This window comes from Ceratotherium simum, chromosome 9 (assembly GCF_057802395.1).
Source record: "Ceratotherium simum simum isolate JZ-2026a chromosome 9, ASM5780239v1, whole genome shotgun sequence".
Classification (NCBI taxonomy): Eukaryota; Metazoa; Chordata; class Mammalia; order Perissodactyla; family Rhinocerotidae; genus Ceratotherium; species Ceratotherium simum.
In genome coordinates, this window is record NC_141908.1 from 52,131,461 (window position 1) to 52,137,056 (window position 5,596).

Sequence of the window (5,596 nt, forward strand, 5' to 3'; positions counted from 1 at the left end):
AATTAAACATAGTGCCCACTTTTTTTTTTTTTTTCTAGAGTCTTCACATTTCTTTAGCAATCGCTAACTATAGGCTTTTAACAGCAAAAGACAAGATTGCCAGGCTTTTCTTTTTAATTTACAACATAAAATTGAATCTGTGTTTATATATTAGAACAGTGCTTGTCACATAGTAAACACAATATAGGTGTATATTGTTATCATTATTACTATTATTAACACTCTTTCCTCACTGGGACCAATGTTCAAGTTCTTCAGAACTGAGGTTGTGTTTTAGTGGAGTTTGGAATGTGTTCCTAGGTCCCTTCGTTCTGGTGCAAGATTGCTAGTTTTTGCTGCAAAACTTGAGAGTCTTTTTTTCTTGTCTTGGAAAAGCTGTTATTTACATTGGGTAAATAGTGATAGCTATCTTTTACCTTGTTAAATTAGAGATTTTTGAGCAAGAATATACAATTTTCATTCCAGTAAGATAAACCAGAGAAACTTCCATTTGAGTGTTGTATTCAATCAGGAGTTATTTTCTGAAAGTCTACAAGTGCACTTCCTGCAGTTGTCACATAGAATATTGTCAGAAATTTTGTACTTTTGAATTGGAATGTTGACATCTGTCTGTAATAAATTAAAAATGGTGAAAAATTCCTTTAGGAAACAGTTTATAAGGCCAGAACATTTTAAAGTTTAACTCAAATATAAAAAGCCAGTGTTCTGGCCATGTTTTTATACTTAAATGTCTTCCATTATGGGATTCAAAAAGTAACAGTTATACATTAGAGTACTGTATGAAAATATCTCATTATTTGTCCAAAACTTACTCAAAAATGAAGCCTATCGGATTACATGACTGAAATAGAATGGGACAGAGAAACAATATCATTTATTTCACTACATTACAGTATAAAACATCATCTGGTTTAACATGAACTTTTTTTTTTTTTTTGTGAGGAAGATCAGCCCTGAGCTAACATCCATGATAATCCTCCTCTTTTTGCTGAGGAAGACCGGCTCTGAGCTAACATCTATTGCCAATCCTCCTCCTTTTTTTTTCCCCAAAGCCCCAGTAGATAGTTGTATGTCATAGTTGCACATCCTTCTAGTTGCTGTATGTGGGATGCGGCCTCAGCGTGGCTGGACAAGCGGTGCGTCAGTACGCACCTGGGGAACTATTTCATTCTTTACTCTCAGTATTTCCCACAATGCCCAGTATACAGTAGGTACTTGTAACTGTATGCTCAGTAAATGCATAATGAATTTAATAACTATGTACTTTCTCAAAATGATACCTCACACACAAGCAGTACAATAGAGAAAGCTATGGATAGTAACCAACACAAGAAACCTACCAAAAGGATAACATACAGAAAAAAATAAGAACTTAGAGGATTAGCAAAACAGCACTACTAAAGCTATGGGTTTATTTTAAAGTATAAAGTAGTACATAAGCAACACTGTCAGTGTAGGTGAAGCCACAGCTGTGGCAGCAAACAGCTGGTGGCCAGCCCTTGAGGGAGGCTTTGTAAGCTGCTTCAAAGGGATACTTCCAGAAAAATCTCTAGCAAGGACTAATCAGGGGGAAAAAAAGCCCCAATGAACAGTATTTAGATAAAAACACATAACTACAAATAGATTTCAAAAATAAACATAATACTGATTATGACAAAAATTTTGAAAGTGTGGAAGAAAGAAATTGATGTTTCTAGGAAAACAGATATTACAGAGATTTTGACAATTTTAAATCAATAAACACTAAGGAATTAGTAATCACAACTGCACCTCACCAAAAGACAAGGTTTTAAACGTGAATTTGATCAAAATATCAAGAAACTGATAATTCCTTATAGAAATTTTCAGAGAATAGAAAAGAGAGAAAGCCGCCCAGTCCATTACATAAAGTTGGTAAAATCGCAAAGCTAAACCTGATCGAGGACAGTATGGAAAATGTATAGCCTAATTTCGCTTATGAACATAGACGAAAAAATCACTAACAAAATATTGGGAAATTGATATAATAGTATATAAAATAATACATCATGAACAAAAGAGGGAATTTCCCAGGAATCCAAGGACATTTCGATATCTGAAAAATCTGTGTAATTTATCGTAAAGGATAAAAACCATATGATTACCTCAGCAGAGACAGAAAATTCAATATTAATTTATTATTTTGGAGTAGAGTTTAGTTGTAATTACAAGTGCTTAACTCATTATACAGGTCCTGTTGGATATTACAATAAACTGTGGATAGTGGCAGCCAGATGTAAGACAGATATGCTGGAATTGTTTGTTGGATTGGGTCCATGTTAGTGCTGGCATAGAAAATGTGATGTGCAGAGCTTCACTATTTGCCAAGTAAAAGTTACTGGCCTGGGGATTCCTCCTTCTAACTCTGGTCCAATACTTTGAAAAATGGAGGGAAGGAACATCCAATGTCCTTTTGGGGAGAATTTACATCTTAACAATATTGAGCCTTTCAATCTGTGAACATGGTATATATCTCAATTTACTTAGATCATCTTTGATTCCTTTCATCAGTGTTTCGCAGCTTTCAGGGTTCAGGTCTTGCACATATTTTGTTAGATTTAAACATAAGTATGTCATTTACTGGAGCTATTATAAATATCCTTTTAAAATCTTTAAAAACATATTTTTGCTCTCCAATTGTTCATTGCTAGTACATGTCACCCTTCAAATCTCCAGTACATCCCCTCAGAACAAATCATGGCTTCTGGAGTTTTACTGAGGACTAGAGATACCTGAATAAGATAGTTTCACCTGTATTCACTTGGTCCTTGATGTGGTCTTTATTATTGAGTAAATGGCAGCATGTCCAGTCCAGTGTCATGCTGCCATGAACTTAACCATGCCTTCCTTTCTAGCCCCCTCCATCTAGACTACCAGTTGTTTGACGTCACTTGAGAGGGTTGGCAGTGTAATTTCACTGTCCCACCCTAAAGCTGTTTGAATTTTCTTGTCTTGTGCCACAATATGGTGTGGCCAGACCACTTCTCTGGTTCTCTTTAACTGAGATTATTCTGGAGCTTTATATTGATTATATCCTTATCCAAGCATCATCAGGGGCATTGATCTCTGATGCCCTTCTATCACTCATCTCCAAAATGACAGACAGGTGATGGCTTATTAAGCAAGTAAAAGGTTCAAGATCTCAGCCCCATAGTTATATTTGTAGATGTCATACTTAATGTTCCTGAGGCTCTTAGAGAAAAGTTTTGCCTCTATAGACTCCCCTCTTTAAGAAGGAGACATGGGACTTGGTTGGCCAATTTAGTTACTGGCATACCTGTATTACTCTCCTCAGCATCTTACTCCAGCCCATCCATTTGGTTCTGTGTCAGTCTTGGATCTGTAAGTGAGGGCTGAGTAGGCAGGAGGCACAAGAGAGAACAAAATACCATAATGCATCCTTCCATTCTACTCTGAACAGTAAGGACACTGAAGGCCTCTGTGTAGGATACACATGCCTTCAGGAGCCTCTGAGCTTAAAGATGTGCATATGAACCTAAGTAGACTGCCCAGTCAGGGGACCACACCACCCATTGTCACACTATGGTGGCTCTATCTTGCTGTGATGCTGAAAGCTATGCCACTGGTATTTCAAATACTAGCAGGGTCACCTGTGGTGGACAGGTGTCAGTGGAGCTTCCAGACAAAGACAGACTAGGAAGAAGGACTTGGCCACCCACTTCTGAAAAAATTGGCCATGAAAACTGTATGAATAGCAACAGAGCATTGTCTGATATAGCGCTGAAGGTGAGAGGATGACGCAAAAAGACAGGGCGGGGTTCCGCTCTGCTGTACACAGGGTTGCTAGGAGTCGGAATTGACTCCACAGCACTAACAACAACAAAAACTGCCCACTGGTCCACCCCCTCTATCCTGAGTCAGGGCACTGTGCTCACTAAAGCTGTACCTAACAGGTTTCTTTAGATTTTAATATTCGTCTTTGCCCCATTAATGCCAATACTAATTGTTAGAAAATAAACTACCCACTTCGCTCCTCTCTGGCCAACACAGGGATAGGATCTGTAGAAAGATATTTACTACCTATTTGAAAAGTGTAAGTGACTATCAGCATGTTGATATTCACTAACTGGACCCACCCCTCTCAACAATATGGTAGATGCCATAACTTGTGTCCAGATCACCTTTCTCCCCAAATCCTATGAGCCAGATTATATGTGTACTTTGTGTGACATAAAATTCTATACTGTTATAGATATAAAACCATTTAATTGTGTGGATAATTCCAAGGGTGGCATCTCTGGTGCCCGCTCTTAGATAGTGTAGTCCTGTGTCTAAATAGGTCAATGGTAATTATGCTTCATGGGAATCTGATGCCTGGGAGAAGAATACAGGCTAATTTAACAACAAATGATGGATTCCAGTATATACTCCAAATATTGATTGGAGTATAATGACCCCAAGCAGAAACGGGATGCTGTAGCAAAACCAAGCTTTTGCCTGCATCATCTGGGAAGTAAAATGTGCAAGATCTCCTCTGTCTTAGAACTTAATCAAATTCTCAGTCCGTATTCACAGCATCCACATGGCGAGGAAGATGTAGTGAGTACTTAGCATTTTTGTGGCAGTCCACCATCTTTTGAATGGCCTTTCTATGTCTTAGTAAACCTCGGTATTTATGAGTTTTGCTTCCTCAAGTCTCCTTTGCTGCTAGAATACAGACAGTATCTTGGGCGTTGCCAATTAGAAACATCTGCTCTAAGCAACATGAAGAGCAAGTTCTGTGCAGTTTCCCCTATGCTGGCATGAGTTGTGGCATATATACCTGGCTTTCAGAGGGCACCATGGTTGCAAGGTCAAGTTCTTGAAACATAAATGGCATAGGTGCTGCTGTTGGTAGATGCTGCACTAAAGTCAAGCTCCTAGATTTCAGTGCTCAGTGGCAGCAGAGAGAATGGTGGTAGTTTCTTTTTTCTCTCCTCTCTCTTTTTTTTCTTTTTACTTTTTTCTTGTTGAGGTAAAATTCACATAACCTAAAACTAACCATTTTAAAGTGTAATTCAGTGGCATTCAGTACATTCACAATGTTGTACAGCCACCACCTCTATCTAGTTCCAAAACATTTTCATCACCCCAGAAGGAAACCCTGCGCCCATTAAGCAGTGGTAGTTTCTTTCTCATGTCCGTTTTGTAGCATGGTTTGGGATATTATTCTTGAGAACTTATCCTGGAGTTCTTGTCTACAGTGGTATAATTATGTAAGAGTGAAAATGTACAAGGGTAAGTCTACAGAAACAGTTTGTGCCTAAATTAGCTCTTGGACATATTGTCTTCAAAGAAATGTTTTAAACAAGCCAAAGGCTAACATCAACATGCTTACATTTTGAGTCCATTTTAAATTAAAATCCAAAATAGTAAGTGGTTTTTTATGAGTTTGGAAATAGTATCAAACAATTGCAAAAATATAATTGGGTAAGTTATAAGTGTAGTTCTTTCTAAAACCCCTGCTGTTCACATTTTTCTCTAAGATGTAGTTTGAATAAGTCAAGGATTCTGGCTTCAACATGCTTCCAATTGTCTTGCCTCTCCTGGGCGTGCCTCAAACCAAAATAAGATGTGC